General features: G+C 35.7%; 1 long non-coding RNA gene across 1 annotated transcript in view; it reads left to right on the forward strand.

Annotated features, from left to right (window-relative positions):
* Positions 1–18,330, forward strand: part of LOC148215064 (uncharacterized) — a 48,186-nt gene extending 29,856 nt beyond the window's left edge. Inside the window, exons 2-4 of the long non-coding RNA XR_015797189.1 lie at positions 1,886–1,933; positions 9,082–9,162; positions 16,631–18,330. This is a non-coding gene — a long non-coding RNA (uncharacterized LOC148215064). The remainder of the gene's footprint in view (positions 1–1,885; positions 1,934–9,081; positions 9,163–16,630) is intronic.
* The last annotated feature ends 1,249 nt before the right edge of the window (positions 18,331–19,579 follow it).

Genomic DNA, 19,579 nt, shown 5'->3' on the forward strand with positions numbered 1-19,579 from the left:
CTGATTTATACCTACAGTTGGATAGGATTAATCAATATGGTGAAGTGGAAAAGTGTATGCTTTTGGATTTACCAAGCCCTCTGAATCAATTACTTAAAATCCAAAGATATTTTCTCTGTATGCTAAATCCAGGGATTTTGATAATAGTTAAAGACAGATGGCAACAGCCAAAGACAGATGAATTGATTTATGATTGCATTTTATACCACCCACTCCTCTAACACACCATTTGTCTGTAACATTCATTAAAGACAATTCTTTTGATACATATTTTGACATGTGAGCTAATCAGCTTTTATCATCTTTCAAATTGTTAGAATGATTAGAGAAAGATGTGAGTGGGTGGAAAGATGAGGATATTAAAAACCCATGAAGAAAATGGGAATATCTCTTGTACTGTCAAAAAGAAAAACACCTTTTCTGAAAGTCTTATGTATTAATCCTAACTGTGCCAATTTTCCATGGGACCTCTTTTAAAAGTGATTAAAAACTTTCCAAGAGTGTAATTATAGTGAAAAAGTAATTGGAAAGTCTGTACATGTGCACTCAGAAACAGAATTTGCCACATAAGCATCAGCCTTTTATCCTCAAAGGAAGTATATATGTACACACACACAAATGCATTTATGCTCTTGTGTTTCATAAACATAGAAATTTTAGTGTAATAACTGCAGTCATCATCTGATAAATTCAGCATCTAGGACTAACTTTCCAGTACACTAACACCCAAGTAAATAAACAATTAAAAACACAGGATAGTAACAAAGATATTAACCAGTGGTGGAATCTGCCAGTTGTTAGCAGGTAGGTTACTCTGTTTTGAGGGCTGAGGGGAAAAACAGTAAAGAATCCTCTCTCAGCTGTAGCTATGACTCTGATCTAACCATAAGAACATTATCTGTGCTAAATATATTTAAAAAAGAGTGCTACATATTGAAGAAAATCATTGAAAATCTAGTGCATATTTATACTGAACATATACATGGCTTATTTCATTTACTATAGCTTCTTTTTGTATAATTCAGTGATTAAATACTAGTATCTAATAGGTTCCTTGTGTGCTTTATAATGAATCAAAAGTACAATAAGAACAAAAGCATTACAAACAATTTAATTTAAAATAGTGGTATAAAAGTAGTAAACAGACATAAGGCAAATCAAAACAGAGTTAAGAATGATCCACAAAGAAAGTATAACAGTGTTTTCCCTGTCCTGAAATGACATCGGAGTAGGCGCCAGGTGAGTCTCCATGACCATAATATTCTGTAACTAAAAGGCTCTATTCTGGTGTCAGCCTACAATGAAGAGCCTTTCATTGTGTCTCTTTTCCCATAAACATTATTAATGTAGTCAAAGTGGTTAGTCTTTATTTTTTTCTTTTCACTGTTAATTATTTTTGTGTTCTGAAGTATTGGTTGATAGATAGTGCTACTTCAGGAATGAATCAAATGTGACATTAATTTCAATCTGTTCTCTAAAATAAGGAGTTCTAGTTCCTGAATCGATTTCTAAGCTTCTGGAATAAATAACCTCTTTGATGATGAATTTACATATGTATGTCCAAATAGTTAGCTAAGAGAGAGCTTATATGTATGGAGGAACCTCAGAAATTAATCATGACGTAAAGAATTTTTATATCAATTGTTTTGGGGATGGGGAGGAGAAAATAAATGTTCATATATAACTATAAAACAACAAATGAGAAAGGTTGAAACCACGTGAGTCCATACATGTAAATTAAACAATGTTCTATTGCCTTTTTTTTTTTACAAACTTTCATTTTTGTGCTGTTAGAAAACATAATTTATAAATGAGGAATTGGGGTATAGAAAGGAAGTCATATACAAATGCATGCATTCATACTCATCATGCTGTTCCTTTTCAGGGCAAGCAATGATATGCAAAGCATGGAAAAGGAGCAAGAAACAATAAGGTATTATTATTTAAAGTGCTATTATAGTGATGAAAAAGTTTTCAGTCTAATACTAGTAGACAAAGCTACCCTGCCTACAGCAAATTATAAAATATTCTACATTTAATTATACATATGCTGATTTAATTACCCATTTTACTACTCCTTTTTTGGATAAGCAACATCATGCAAAATACAGAAGGAGTAAGAAATTCTAAACCAAAGAAACTAAGACATAGTATAAGAAAAGGAAAGGAAATCTAGCGGAATTTAGTTTATACCAACACCATTCCCTATATCTGAGCCTACCTATCTTTGAAACCATCCTTGCTCCCATCACTCCCATATATTGATTTATATATTGCTTTTTGTTGTTTAAATTGATCACATTTTTCACCCTGGATCTCATCAGCTCTATCCAACCACAAATTTCTTAGTCTTCCCCTTTCCCTTGATCTATTCATTCTTCCTTCATATAGTTGTTTTGCAATTCAGTCCTCCTTTAGCCTCCTTACGTGACTAAGCCATCTACATGTAAATCTTTCAGAGAGGTCACTGACATTCAACCATCACTTACTCATTCTTGTTACCACCTCTTCTTGTTTTATCATACATACTTCATAAGTAACCCATTCCTACTGTATTTCACTTACTTTTATGTTTCTCCTGACATAGCAATAACTCTTTTCCATTTAACAAAGTAGGGTCTTATACAGAACCATTTTGGTTTCTTTTGACTAGCATCTCTTCCATGTGACAGACCATACTACTTTCCTGCCACAATTTGCACATTTTAAAATGTATCCATTTTCTCACCTTGAATAAATATTTCACCAAGATATAAAGATTTAGCTGCTTACGCTATGTCATTTGTATATAACTTGCAATCATTTACTCCATTTTCATTGTCAGATACAAGTATCTTGGTCTTTGATACACTGATGTTCAATCCTATATTTTTCATTTCCATGTCCCCAACCAACATATAACATCTCACAAATATTTTTATCACTTATCCATAAATACATTAAACAATCAAGCAGACATCACACACAACTTTTACTTCACAATGCATTCCACTTATTCCAATGCATGCTTTGTCTTCAGCCCAATATTTACATAGAAGATTCCATAATACAGTCCTGTCATACAATCAAAATCCAATTTTACCCCAGTCATGTTGAAGCTAAACTATGGAAGCTCAAAACTAGACACTACCTCGCTATAGTGTTACTACAGAAGAAATGGCAAGGAGATATAGTAGTGTGGTGGTCCATTTTTTCTTTCTGCTCAAATAGGATTCTCTAGATTAATTACACTTGTTCTCAGAAAGGGTTATATAATAAATGTTATAAATTATATCTTATTTTTCACTAAAGATCACCTTGTAATCACCTTCATTTCTATATTTATATTTTAAACTTCATATTTCTATGACAGCTTGAGATAAATCAATAATGTTTGCTGTAACATCTACTCCTTGGTCTGACACCTGGAGAGGGGAGAATAAGTAAATATACATTAAGAGCAATATCTCAAATTGAATGTTATTGACAATTATCCAGACGTTTCAGTTTCATCCAGATTATTGTTAAAATCTACTATCAGTCCATCACTAGGTATTGTGTTATTTATATGCCCTATGATCCGGAAGACTTTAAAAGATGACAGGACACTCCAAATATTTTGGACCTTTGAATAGACCTAAATCCTAGGAAGGTGCTACACAACAAGCCAGCTGGCTCAATGGATCTATCCACTATCATTTCTGGGATTCCTAATAAGCAAAAGGAACATGTGGTGTATCTTTCATTTATAACTCCCTTAAGCTACACTTAATAAAATATTTATTTATTTATTTATTTATTTATTTATTTATTCATTCATTCATTCATTCATTCATTCATTCATTCATTCATTCAAACAATTTATATAGCTGCCCAACTCACTCACAGTGACTCTGGGTGGCTTACAAGAATAAAAATCCCAATACAAAAGCCACTCCATTCCCCCACCCCCCAAACTGTGGTTAAAGTAAATGCAAGCTGTGCATTTACCACAGTTTGAGCCTATTACCTTCAAATCCTTGAACCTATTACCAGCTGGCCACCAGTGCCAAAATACTTGTAAGCTCATATGTTGTTGCCTGAATCCCAGCAATTGGGAGGTACTGTACATATAGTGCAGTGACACACTATCAGGCCCAGCCCACGAGCAACGGTGAAATGGTCCAGTCGAGTTCAGTTCCTTTATTTGCTTACACCTTATAGACAGAATCTTGCCAGGCTAAATCTGTACTACTGCAACTAGTGGATATACCCCGGAAGATTCTAGGGAGTGGCTATCCTGAATCTCTTATGCTTCCCACGCTCCCCTTGAGGAGTGTGTTCTCTTTTGTCTCCTTTCCTTTCCTGGAATGCACTCCTCCTTCCTGATAGCCTTACTTTCTGTTGCTATCCACCTCCTCCTCCTCCTCTTCATAGATATATTCCATCACACACATTTAGGATGGATGTTATTCTCAACCAAACAGAATAAACTTAGATGGAATCTAAATTTACTGGATGAAAACATCAAGGCTGTGTCAGCCTTGCGAGATAACCCAGACAGGAAGCACACCCAGATGAACTAATTCAACTTTATTATAAGGTTGCATTAACAGGATCTTGCAAGTCTAAAAGTACATTTCTCCCCCCCCCCACCTTTACAGCCCTAGAAACTAGGGAGGGTCCCTTCTGAGACATTTGCCACACTCACATTCTTTTTGCGGGCTAAGCTGCTTCTTATCTGACTGTTCCCCTGGCTGTGGCTCTTCCCCCTGTCTCCCAAGGTCACTCCCACATACCGTTGCAGTCTGTAATAATGAGGAAACATGATTTTCTACCTTTTCATTTATAAAATTATATTATAATTTAATGTTTAGACTGCAGTTTAGACAACCTGGAGGACAGAAAGCAATTAACTCTGCCTCAGATTAAAGTAACCCTTGCAATCTGATCATCATTTGTTGACACATGCATAATATTTGGAGGATGGGGAGATCTTGAGGTTGGGAAACAGCCTCAATTGCATCTTGAACAGTTGTGTAACAATAATTTGTGCACTACATTAGCTAACTGATTTGATCTAGAGGTTGTTTTGTGATGGAAAAGCTGAATAAGTTAATGCCTTTTACCTCCATATCAGTCGTCAGGAATCGACTGCACCAAAATCAGGAAGGGGTATTTTTTCTTTTTTTTTTTTTTTTTACAGGCACCCCTGCACTTTTCACATAACCTCCAATGCATCTTTCTAAAATTTGGCATAGGTTTGGCAGAGGTTATTATTTCAGCACACTTTATCACATTATATTTTAAAGCAACGAAGTTACAGAGTTTTAAGAAATTGTTTTTAAAAGCCACGTATCAACTTCTATTAAATTTAGCAATATTTAATAATATTATTGTAATATAATTTTTACATAAGGATATCCCATTCTGTTGAACAACAAGTAGCTATATCCTTTTGTGTTTATGTTATAGAGAAATGAAACTATCTTTTTCCAGTTTCATTCTGGATTTAGGCTTTGAATTGGACTAGATTACCTCCAGAATTACTCAGACAATATTGGGCCATTTCTATAGCTTTGGATCCATACTCTGACTGCAATTGCATAGCTTCTGTGCACACCCTGAGTCTAAAACCTGACATACAAATGTATCTGAGAATTTCAGCGGGTTTGTTCTGAAGCAAGAAATAAATTAGGACTTCAGATTTGGAGAATGGTGAGTAAATAACAACTAGCATGCTCTGTTGAGCGTACCGCAAATTACTGATTCAAGGATGGGTGCAGTAATATCACCATATTCACATCTGTGCATTCCAAGAATCATGCAAAGCAGTATGGGTATGGCTGCCTTTATGAACTGAATATAAACCAGTTGTTTCCTTAAAGAAATAAGTGAACTGCCAATCCTAAATCTTAAAAGCTGGCTACTCCTACAAATTGCATTCTAGTTCAGGTTAATACTTATGTTTATTGAAGAGGTTTTTAAATCCTACCCACTGTACTTTTTGCTTAGTGCAGCTGTTATGTTTGTGTATTAAATCATGACATGTTAAAACTCTGTGAAAGAAGCAAAAAGATGTTCCCTGATTTCAATTTATCCTTTATAAATCTAAATTCCCACTTAGTAAGAGACTCTTTGAAATGGTAGCTAGGAATACCGTTCACATCCCATAAACTAGTCAGAGTTTTTAATAGTACTCATGAGATTTGAGTCAAAGAAGTCTCAAGATTTTCATTCATTGTAAATTAAATTATTTATTATTCATTTAAATAATGTTTACTCCCCTCCGCAAAAAAAAAAAAAAAAGAATCATTTTATGCCATTCCACATAATATTTTTCTGTGGATATGCATCCATAAAATCCACACAAATCATGCTGCCATGTTATCTTTAATTTCAACATGTCCCCATGCTAGTTTACTTCTTTTCTTTTATAATTTCTATTGAAACAAACAGTGCATCAATAAATGATTGAAAATAAATAAAACTGCATGATGAAAATAACCCCAAAAACTGTAAATAAAACCCAAGGAACAAATATTGTTTGGAAATATATGATTCTTTTAGTCCAGGATTATTTTATTTACATTTGTTCTCAATTTTAATATATTAACAAAGTTCTCAGTTTATAATATACAGTAAATATTGTTATATTTAATATAACAGAGTAATTATGATCATTATCTCTGGCTACATCAACTTCTGTCTGGACAGAAATGTTTAATAAGGATATTTCATGTTCTGTCTTATAAATAGACCATAGCAAAACAATGTTTAGCAATAGATTATTGTAAGACAATGTTCTAAATTATTACAGAGGGAATACTATAATCCAGTATGTGTATCATTCCTAATATTTAAAATCAAAACCAAATCATTTTTCATCCCTGAATTAGCTTACATAATCTACTGGCCTTTAGAAGAACTTTGCTTGTGGCTAGGATTATTAATATCCTGTCACTTCTTTGCACCAGACATTAACTGTACATCCATCAGCCCAGAAGGCTATCTGCACAGCAAACTTTCTAAAAAGTGGAATCCATACAAATGACGAAATGATCCTACCAAAAGCTGGCACCATGATTAAGAGCATCCATGGTAGAGGAACCACCACTTCTGACACCCTTGCAGACTTGGGCTATCCAGGGCAGAAGATGAGGACAGCTTTTATGCTCTATTTCTCTCCTTCACCCCATTTAGGTTGGATCCACAGATCTATGAGCAACATTATTTTAAAGTATTTATAACATTTTAATCAGTGACAGCCTAATACACACCTATATGTCTATTACCAACCATTAAGGCTCATAATTAATCTTTATTAATCATCATTCTTGACATAAGATTAATTAATTGCTGGAAGGGTAAAAAAAGAAAGAAGCTCAAATGTTTGACATTATGCACATGGGTTTAAAACTTCCATATGTATGTATGTTTGTCTGTATGTACATACATACACACTGTGATTGGGTTCACTTCTGCTTGTGTCTTTTTCCCCATGCACCCTGGCATCTGCCTCAAGTCTGCTATAGAGGATCCTTCAGTTTCCCGGAACCAATTTATGAACAGAGTGGGAAGAATTAATCAATTAGTCATATTTTGCAAGGGCAGAATGGCAATATGCAATTCATTGGTCATGTTGGCTAGAAAAGATGGGAGCTAGAGCTCAATCTGGAGGACACTAGAAGATTGCAAAGAAGCCTAGAGTAATAGGTAAAGTTTTTAAGAAAGAATATCCCTTAAAAAGCACTTTCTTTATGAAACATTTTGTCCATGAAATTCAGCAAAGCTTTGCACTCTTATCAGGTCTTACTTTAACCCATTTTAACTTACTTAGATGAGCTGCCAATCTGAAAACAAGGGATTCTCCAGGCACAATGGCAGGTGTGGATGAGGAAAGCTGTTACTTAGTAGTCTGAGAAAACAAAGATACCCTATTTTTCCCACTTTTTCTTTCGTGTTCTTCATCAAAAACCAACAGTGATAAATGCTTTCAAGTAACAAAACATGAGTCAAGTAACAAAACAAAACCTCTCTTGGGACTTCCTGACCTGCTTTCCTACACAGCATCCATTATGCAGGATCAAGTTGCACCATTTGTGATACTTGCCTTAGATTCTTTACCCTGAAGCCTTAAGCAGGCTGTTATAAGCAGATTCTTCAGCTATGGAACTATGTTTTACAAGAAGACCATTAAGACAAAGAGCCTTGGAGGACAGATGTATCAGTAGCTATTAGCCATGAAAACTAGGACATATTTCTAAATCCAGAAGCAATATTTATTGAAGGACATGGCGGTGATGGTGGTGGTGAACAGCAGAAGAAGGCTGCTGCCTTTATGCTTTGTTGTGAGTTACCAGAGGTCCTTCTCACCCAGAAGACGATGGATTATTGCAACTAATCCAGGGAAGCTCTTTTTATATCCTCTTGAATAAGATTCAAATGAGATAATATAACAGTAGCAGCAGCACTGAAAATGTAAACATAAATCTCTGTGTATTAGATGGTATACTGTTAGGAGTCATGGATTCATGAAACTCTTTGTCATGGGTATTGGAATAAAACTATTCCTTAGATTCTTCAAGCACCTCTGTACCCAAGTGATGAATGGAGACAGATCCAAAGATCATGTGGTGAAGCTTCTAGATGTACGGTCAAAATTGGAGAGTGAGGGAAGGAGGTAAACTGTATTAATAACCAGAAGAAGAAGTCTTTTGAGTATTTTGTTATATAATTTTAATATGGAGCTATATTCAAACAGTGTTAGTGCAATTTTCCTTGCATACAGCAGGATTTTGCATTCCTCTTTTTTCTACTGGGTGGAAGGCAATTACATTTTCCCCCAATTCAACTTTTTTTGTGGGGGGGGGGGGGGGTTGTCAGAAGAAAAGAGAAAGTAAATCTCTCCTTTTTTGGTGGTGGTGGTGGTGGTGGTAATGTGGGTGGAACTGTTAGGCCTGGGCCTGAAATTCAAATATGGTCTTAATTTTTAATATATTCTGATTTTTATTTAAATTATGCCCTTCCTTCCTTCCTTCCTTCCTTCCTTCCTTCCTTCCTTCCTTCCTTCCTTCCTTCCTTCCTTCCTTCCTTCCTTCTTTTGTTTTATTTTGATTTCAGGTAATCTTATGTTTTATATGTATTCTGGCTATAAGCATGAAAAAATGAAAATGGCCTGGACCTGTCTGAATTCTTTAAAAGGTAAGAATACTGTGTGAAGCTATATGGTACTAAAGTCTATATTATATCCAAATTCAAAATCACAATCCTCTTTCAAAAAAAAAAAAAACCAGCAGCACCAAATGAGCCATCCTGTCTCTTGCTTTTCCTAGATGGAAATGAATGCAGATGATGAGTATGAGTTGCTCAGGAAAAAGAGAAATAATAGATGGCAGTACTTCTATTTTGTATGAGATAGTGTGGAAATAAAAAATAAAAGTGAGGATAGTTGGAAGAAAGCAACAGTGTGCTAGACAGAAACTCCGATTGGAGGGAAAAGATCATGGAAGATGATATGACACAGGCTTGTTGCCAGGGAAATTTCTGACACACATGCACACTTCCATTCACGTGACACCAGATTTCCACCAAAAATGTTGGTGTTATTAGGAAGAGAACCTTTTCTGCTGTGGCGCCTGTCTTTGGAACATAATTCCTGTGGAACTTAGAATAGCCCCGCCCCTGCTGGCATTTAGGAAGGGCCTTGGCTGTGCCATCAGGCCTGGGGGCCTTGGCAATGGCTATATTAAATGGGATGTGTGGTTTGTATTCACCTGCTTGTGACTATGTTCTATGTTTTGTTTTGTTTTGTTTTTAATCATGGTTTTCATATAGTTGTACGTTGTTGTGTTTGTTTCTATTGTTATTGCTTCTGTCGTTTGAATTGTGGTGAGCCACCCAGAGTCACACTTGTGAGATGGGCAGCTATTCAAATGTGATAAATAAATAATTATTTATCAAAAATACTTTTTTCATCTCATAGATACTGTATATGGAGAAGACTAGCTTGATCTAATTGAAAGAATTATAAATAAGGTGCCCAGAGAGGTAGACATTTATTTTATGCTCCTAAACAAGCAGGTGTACCCAGTAAATAGCATCTTGAAAAGACCCAGGTGGACAATCTTACTGCAGTCCTGCAGCTTTCAGGATTTTATACGGCACATTTTTCTGGGCCCTTTATAAAGTGTACTGTTCATTCCTTAGGGTTCTTTTTAAAAGAATATAATCAATACTAATTACTAACCAAGAGTCCTCCTGTACTTTTGCTTTTCTCCTTATATTAGAATGATTCTACTGTACATGTTTTACAAAAAGAAAAGATCACAATGTGTTCTAGAATGCCCTGTAAGAATTCAGTTCAGAACTCTCCAAGTCTCAACAGGCATGGCCAGTGTTTTGTGTAAACTCAGCTTGTGCTAATTGAGAGGGAGTGTTTAAAAGTAAACTTAACCTGTTCAGAAATTGAAGAATGCCTGCTATTTTCATAGGCATTGTCCATCAAACAATAGGAGTCACCGTGAACTGTAAAGCACTGTAAACAATATTTTTTGGAAACAGGCACACTGTGAATTTAGGCAGGCTTTAACCTTGTAGTAAAACTTCATATTTTAGGGTTTTGTTTTTGATTTGGACTTCAAGCCAAAACAACACTCCAAAAAAAAAAAGACTCTGTGTAGCTCTGAGTCTTGCTTCAATGACAGACATGCTTTGCATATAAAAGATCACCAGTTCAACCTATAATATCTCCAGGTAGAGCTGGATAAAGCCCTCTGTGAATTATCGTCAGTACAGGGCTAGATGAACCAAAGGGGTTTTCTATTCAGTAGGCAGCTTCCTATTGTCCTAAATTTCTAACCATAGTAAGAAAACAGCTACACCAAAAGGTAACAATTTTAATTTTTCAAAAAAGTTTCAGCACTAAGCACTTTCTGCACTGCTACTGCAGCTCTGGTATATTTCTATAGTTTCCTACTGTTTTGTTTCAGCTTTGAAAATATGGAAACTATTCCCATCATTCTAATCTACCATCTAGTTTGTCTGTCTGTCTGTCTATCTATTCATTTCTTTTCCCTCTGATGTCCCTACTGTGATACTTACAGTAATTTCTTATTCAAACATCCCTTGATTAAAAGGTTTTAAGGACTCATTAGCAACCTGTCCAGAGCTGATGTCAAGTCTTGTAGATACAGAGCACCCAAGAAACAAATTTCATGCAATAAAACAAGTGAACATGTGTAGTAAGGCAGGGGAACTTGAAAATAAATAAGAAAAAAATGTGACTGAAAAACCAGTGCACCAAAACAAAGTAAATCCTCTACGGATGGACATTGACAAAACAACAAGTGGAACCAAAGCTAGTCAGAAAGAGACTCTTGTCACTTTGAGAAGCCCCATGGAGGAATATGAGCAATGAAATGGATACCGTAGCAGGTTTTTTTTGTTTTTTGTATCTATAAATTCCATGTGAAGATCCCTCTTGTGTTCTATATCACTGACTTGAACATTCTGTAGTGAAGGTGAGTTGAATCACAGCTACAGGCTTTTCTCAGATGGGGGCTAACTGATGAAGATAGGGCACATCAGCAGCCTGTAATGAAGAAGTAAACCAAGAGCCACCTATGGAAACATCTGTGCAATGTCCCCATTCGCTTAAAGCAAATTGTGTAGAACATCTTTCTGTGGTGATTGTCAATTCACTTTTGATTCCAAGCTTCTCTGCAGTGATAGTCACCTTTGCTACCTTCATCATTCAGTAAATAGAGGCAATTTTATATCTCAGCTTCTGACAGAAAAGAAATATGTTTTCTAATTCTTGGAGAACGTGACATGAGAATGTGCTTGATTAAGCTATATATTCCTTTGAGGCAAACACTTAACATGTACAAAAGAATCAAACATGTTTGATGATAACATTTATCCTCCTCCTCCTCTACGTTATCAACCTGCTGTATAGATTAAAATAGCAAAATATTCTTTTACGGGGGGTTAGTTTATTAAAAAACATGAAAATTAGAATAATATATAGCAGACCCTGATACTAGAACAGCAACTTAAAATTGATTCATTGTTATTTGAGCAGCTTGTTATAGTCAGATATATAAGAATTAGATGTATAAAAGTGAAGTACAGCAAACAATATGTAGCACAAAAGACACATTTCATTATTTTACTTTCATCTTGGTTGAGAGTAATGTTTAAGTTAAAACACTGAAAAGCGTTGCTGTAGCAAAATAATGGAAAGAACAGTGAACCAGTGATTTAACAAACTAACAGAAAGAAGAGATATCCATTACACCTAAATGTTTATTAAATCAGAATAAGGTATTTCACATGTTTAAATCAGCAAACAACTTTTATCCATTGCATCCAAAAATCACTAAACTGAAATCCAGTAATTCAAGGGTTTACTGAAACCTACTGGTCATGGTTAAACATTTGTCAAACACAATCACTAAAGTAAAAGAAAAAGCAGATAAAGGGACACTAGAAGAGATAATCAGATATTTCAACCACATGCATCACTAAATGAGGAATTTAAAAATAGATGTAGGACTTACTGAGCAGGTTCCTCTGCTCATATCATGAGCTGTTTTGTTAATTTTTCTCCTATAGCCTCAATGAAGCAATAAAGGTCAAATTAGACATGGATCTATTATAATTAATATGCACGTGTCTCGGAAGAATAAAACATATGCTCAACGGCTCTTTTCTGGTATAGTTTAGCATGAACAGCATGATGTTGAAATACATATTGCTAAAAGTTGGGAATCCTGAATTTTACTGGTCGGTCAGATTTCAACAGCCTATGATGAATATCAGCCCAACTACTCATTACATTGTAGTCCACATGTTACATCTTCAATGAACTGTTCTCTTGTATAAGCCTGCAGAAAGTACCATGAGCACAGACATAAAGAACACTCTAACACTTTTAAACCAATGCAAAATGCAATTCTGCCATTTATGGCACCAGGGAAGGCTGCTGTGAGGTGTTACTAAAGAGGGATGCTTCCCAATAGCTTTTCTCAATGCTCTTCAGCTGGTATGAGATGGTGATCTAATGCAACATTGATCACAAGAAAAGAAAAGAAAGGTAGGGATACACTTTACGTGCAGGTGAATTCCGAACTCTGAACTAAATCAGGCTGAGCAAACCAAATCTGAATCTGCACCTTTCCTGAGCATTCGTTAATAATTCAGAGGTTAGAAGAGATAAGAAGACATAGGATACTACAAAAGTTGATAAATTTCTCCCTAAATTCTCATGGAAGGAAAAATCCAAGGTAGAGAGAGATGAACAGGGAAGAGCTTTTGATTATATTCATAGTGGATGTTTTAGCAAGGCTTTCAGTTACAGTGCTTTAGGGAAAGGGATGTTAAAATGATATATTACAAGACTATTCCAGTATTCAGTACTCATCGCTAGTTCTTTCTCCCAAGAGTAGTAACACTAAAACAGTCCTAGTAGAGTTTGTGCAATCTGAGACGATATAGTATTGGAATCTTGTTTGGAAAATGTTAGATATTCAGTTTTTTCTGCTGGCTATACACCTATTATTTATACCACTCTACTGGCTTTCTGTATTTTCCTACTGAAAAGGAAAAAAAAAAAAAACTTTTACAATGTTTTCATTCATTATAACCCTTTAGTCCCCACAATTTCTTTTCCTGGGTTATTCTCCAGTATATACATGGAAACTGCATGATTATAGTGATAATAGTCATTAGGTAAACATAGCAAAATTTAAAGACTCACATTCCACAAGAATAACTTCTAATCTTCAGAACTGTTGCAAGTATTTTATAGCCCACACAGAAGGAAGGGACGGAGAGATTTCTGAAAAGTTAAAATTTGGACTTTCAATGAAAGTATTAGAAGATGGAAGGTCCAAATTGATCTGGATTGTTTTCTATACCAGAACCAAACCCAATGATAAATGCATACCCCTAGTTCCTCTAGATCAGTGTTTCTCATCCTTGGTGACAGACATGCTGGCTAGGGAATTCTGGGAGTTGAAGTCCACACATCTTCAAGTTGCCAAGGCTGAGAAACACCTATCTAGATTACATACGCCAGATCCTCTCTCAGTATAAAGAGGAATTATTCTTCATCCTTTCTTAAGCAGATTTGGACTGCACTCCTTACTCAGTCTCAAACTGTCCTGGTTTTCTGTCAGGACCATCCTTTCTTTCTTAAGATCCTCAGCACCTATATCTACAATTGGTTGGAAAACACAGCACTTATCTCTCTTGATTCATAGTTTTGTGTAGACCAACAATTCATCCTGTTCCTGTCCAACCCTTCTTTTTTCTCCCAAGTTTGTGAGTTTCTGTTTGGTATCTTCTTGCATGCTTAAATTATCTGCAATTTTCTTTCAAATGTATTTATTGCCATCTTTTCAAATAAGAATAGCATTCAAAATAGAAGAAGGTTACTGTATCCATAGAACTTGTATAAAGCATCTACAAAAGTTTGCAGTTCCCTGCACTTTGTTTCTCCAGATTATCAAAGCATTTTGCTTTTTTGCTGGACAGTTTTAATATAGATTATGCAGTAATGGAAATATGATTATAGAAGGTAATTTTAATCACCATAAATGTGGCTAAATCAACTAAAGATTAAAGCTATAGGAGTTCTTTGTTTGTGGGGTTTGCTTTTAATTTTTTACATCTTTCATGTGCGCAGAAATAGAGGTCAAGGGCTAAAATTAAGGAATATTTTGAATGCAAAAGCTGACCTGTGCTGGACTTTTCATACACCTTGCTTAATAGATCATTACAGTGATTAGACAAGGGGCATGCTAAATGGCTTATTCATTATTCATGTTAGTCAAAACTGATTAATATTTAACCTTCTCTTTATATTTGTCGCTCGTCATCACTGTTCTAGTCCTTCCACCGTTGGTTGCCATCAAACGAATGCACTATTTATTAATGTCTTTGGAAGTGAACAAAATTACATGCTATTTCTACAGGGGTGTTTTCTAATCATACCTTGAGAGAAGTATTTACTACAATGGCAAAATATATTGTGCCATATTTTTCACTGCCTGACTTGCAACTGATATGTCACTTTTCTCAAGGTACAGCTGAAAATCTTCACCGAAAAGCATTTTTAGAGAGACTTTGTATGTGTCACATATCAAACCCTGTTGAGTACGTAAAAAACTGAAGGCAAAAGTGGGATGGAGTCATGGTGGCAGATCCTGCCCCCTATCTCCCTGCACTAAGGATATTTTTACAGAACATGCCATCTCTGAATGATTGTCTGGCTGAAAGCCCAGTGACAGTGCAGAGCTTCAACTGTATTCTCATTGACTTCCCAACACTTTAAATAGCAATATAGCCAATACAGTTTATCATTACCTTTCTAATTTACTTAAACCATTGGGAAGCTAAAATTAGAAATGCAAATTTAATGAAATTAAGTACTAAATATATAAATAAGAATTTGCTTTCAATTTTTCTATCATTACCGATACCAATAAAAAAGGGGACAATAGTTCAGCCTGGGTGATTTCTGAGACAACGCAGTGCAGACTGTTGCTTGGAATTAGCAGCGCTAGGTGTCAGGTACTTATACTGGCTTCCAACTTTGTTGATTTCTAAGGAATATCTATTTCATAAACATGTGGCAAGACACCTTTGTCATTCTTTAATGCTCAACTGGACATGCAAGAGATGGACTTAATTTCTCTTGGTTTGCAAATGGAAGAACATGGGCTTTTCATATTATTTATTTTTATTTAATTTTAAGCTACCTTTCTGTAAAAAAAAAAAAATCAGGATACAGTAGCATACCCCATTTTTAAAAGTCTGTTTGGAATATTCCCTGTTGTTTCCAATCCTCCAGATGTTTTCATTCCCAAATTGAATATATGGTAGTTACACAGGGAAGTCCAACCAAGGTATTTTGATAGGAAACCCCAAAGACCTATTTAGAAGGAAATGTATGTTTAGCTGTCTTAGTTATCGTGAGAGGGTCTATCATTATTCACACATATGATATGTGAGTGGGGCTAAGTTGGAGCTGTGACAACCTGAATTATCCCTCTCATCCTTTGGGAGCAAATGTGTTTCTAATGTTTGTGCTTCCCTTATTTGTCAAGCTGTTGGTTTGCTGAATTACAGATAGTTTTCAGTACTTTTCTCATCACAGAATGTAGATAATCAAAGAGAGGCTCTAAATTTCTTGGGAAAACAGCATAAGCCACTTAAAGTAGTAAGAAAAAGATGCTATCCAATGTTTCACATGGAACTCTAATACTGTATCCAGAATTTTCCAAAAGCAAAGGGATCTGGTTCTTTCATTTTAACTTGAAGTAATTTGTAGCCATCACCAGAATGTGAGAAAGCAGGTCCTATGGCTTAACTATGTACTAGTTTAACTATGCTATGTGTTAAGAGTCATTTTCTTTAGCCCCTCCAGATGGAGTAATGGGGGAAAAAAACCTTCCACTTTCTCCACACTATCCAAAACTTAAAGATGATGATGATGATGATGATGATGATGATGATGATGATGATGATGATTACATGCCATCAAATGATCCATTCCTAGCTACCACATGGATAGATTTTCTCCATGACAATCTGTCCTGAACCTAGTCCTTCAGCTCTTCCAACAGTACACTCATTGCTACTCTAATTGAATCTATCCGTGCAGACTTCCGGAGGAAGAAATGACAGACTGAAGATGGGTCCATGAAAAGCGGAGCTGATGACCACAGCGAAGAACAAAGAGTTTGGACAACACTGATCTACATCCTACCCAACCTGACACAGTGATTGGTTAAGTATTAATTAAAGGCTAAGGCCCAGAGCTTCACTTTTGTGATGACTATTCTTCACACATTTTCCTTAAAATGTCATTTTAGACACAAAGGGAAGCAGGATACAAAACCAACAAAGAGTTCCTCTGTGCTCTTCTAATTCTCCTTTGGCTCTTCTTTAACACCCTAGCTGCCTGTCTAACAATCCAAATGCCTCCCCAACTGCTGATGTACTTAGAGAATTTGTATTAATTTTATATGCTACAGTATAAGATCAGTTATAGGCTTATAGTTATATGCTCTTCAAATTGTTGTTATTCATCCTTTTTTATCCTTGTTGCCAAAGTTTATAATTCTTTTCTCCATTTCAGCAGCACTGGGAATTTATGCATGCATAATTTAGATATTTCACACATACCTAAAATGAAAATGGATTTTACGTGTGCTTATTTTATGTATTTTACATGTTCTGTACATGCGTAAAATGGTGAATGAGGTTATACACACGTGTAGAAACATGGACAGATTTTCCAATAGAAGAGAATACAGAGAGCAAACCCCATTTCACTCTAGCACTGAAGACGTTACCTAGCTGGGTAACGAAACGTTTGCAAGAAAACAACCAACATCAGAGAACCCCAAGGACTCCATGGACAGATTTTGTCCATTGTATCCAAAGTCCACTAAAGTAAGAAGGCATATATCAGTGTTTTATTAAGTAGGCATTTCTTGACTTGAAAAACTTCCTTGACTCTGTGCTTTCACCATGTTGACATTCTCTTGGATTTGGTGATACATTTCCTTATTTGTACATTTTGTTGTAGCTGAACATTTCTGTAGTTTGGAATAAACCAAAGGAGAGTTTTGACCCTCGACTTTCTTTTTCAACTTGTTTACTGATCCTTACATTGTTAAAAAGTTTTCTTTTCTGAAACTTCCAATTTAACAATGGGAAAGATTTCTTAATATATTATTATCTAGCATTTTTTAACTAAGCGTGGCAAATGCTTTGGAACAATGGAATCAGGTACTAATTTATTTCCGTTCCTGCATAATAATGAGAAGTCAGCAAGATTAATGTGCTGTTACTGTTTATTCAGTGCCGCATTGCTTGTGACTAAGTACAATGGATGGGACCTTCTTTCTGCCTCATTAAATAAGTTAATCATGTAAATCAGAAGGGAAAAAACACATATTGCATAGTGTGAGAGTATGCTAAATATTAGATATGCATTTTTCTCTAACATATAAAAACAGAACTAACAAAAACAGGACGCTCAATCTACAAAGTACTAACTCAAAACCTAAATAAAAATCCAGGCTCAAAACATTGTACTTGCATGATTTATCAGCTGAAAAGCTTTGGGAATATAGGATTTTTTTTCCACCTGAAAATGATAATTGTTTAGACCAATAGCCAATCAAGTGATTATGTACAAAGTGTTTTAAACTAATTGAAACCATGTTTTGTTTTGTTTTTCACATGGCTCCCAAAATATAGATGGAAAACACCATCTAATTTGTCTTTGGAAGCATTGCAATAAAATGCTTGTTTGTTAGTTTGTTCTTCTGAGCAAAGTTAAGGGGAAAGATTCCAGGTTCGTACAGCTGCCATATAGCCAACCTTCTCAAGACATGCCCTCTTTTTGGAAGCTAAAAATTCCATCCAATCAGGAATGGGGGGGGGGGGAACCCTATAAAATGTTTGAGATTGGAAATCAGGGGTCTCCGGACAGAGACAGCAGGACCTTGCTGTTCATTGTACTGGCAACTGCACATGGGGATCAGGACTACTGGGAATGGGTCAGAGCTTCCCAAATGCAGTTACTGAAAACGTTTCATCACCATTGCTGCCTCCAAAATGGCAAGTGACAGACAGAATGAAGGCCACAAGTAATTTTACAGAATTACTCTGCTGGCAGTGAGGGATAAGAAGGCATGGTCTGGAACATAAGTGTCCAGCAGAGCCACAGTGATGTCGCACACACCATGGCATCATCACACAAACTATAGGAATTATTCTATTTGTCTCATTTGCATTATGATCTCATGGGATGTATGATCTCATTTACACCCTCCCCCAGATACTTGGGACTAGGTCAGTCTGGGCAGTCATCAGCTCTCGAGATTTCATTTGTATAGAGTTTTCCTTTCACAAACTGAACTTTATAAGTGGTAGAAGATTTTGATTTCAGTCGGTTTTGTTTCTGTTTTGTAAGTAACAGAGCTTTATTTCATAGAAGGTTGGAGGAAGATGGGACCTACAAAGTTGGTACACATGTTTTAGTAGCAAAGGAAAAGGCTATTGGTTTATAATCCATTCATGGCCCAATCAATTCACAGTCCAACAGTGGCAAACACTGATTAGAGCAACCAAAGATACTATAACTGATTTAATAAAATATTCACAATTTCACTGTCTGTACTTACACATGCATGGCTTAATGTTTCGGAGATACATATGTCAATATTCCAGTTATTAATGACCTATTTTTTGTGATCAATCCCTTTAGGGCCTCAGAGAGACAGAATGCATGCTGAGAGAGGGGGAAGGATAGAGAGGTCTATAAATAAAGGCTGTTTCCATACTATGTGTGACACATGACTTGAAGTAACTCCCTCTCCAATATCCTCTTTTCCTAAGTTTGGAGCTAAGCTTGGATGCTTTTTATAATAGTATTGCAATGCTATTTAGGATTGCAATACTAACTATAGGGGTATAGAACAACCATTAAATGGAAGAGAATATGTGCAACATTGTAATAAATAACCATGGCGCACACCAAAGCTGATCCCCAGTCTGGCTCTTTTCAAATACGTTGCAATTATTGAATAGCTACAGT

The sequence above is a fragment of the Python bivittatus genome, unplaced genomic scaffold, assembly GCF_059951505.1.
Source record: "Python bivittatus isolate LINGU-HERP-01145 unplaced genomic scaffold, Pbiv_v1 ctg000480_np1212, whole genome shotgun sequence".
Classification (NCBI taxonomy): Eukaryota; Metazoa; Chordata; class Lepidosauria; order Squamata; family Pythonidae; genus Python; species Python bivittatus.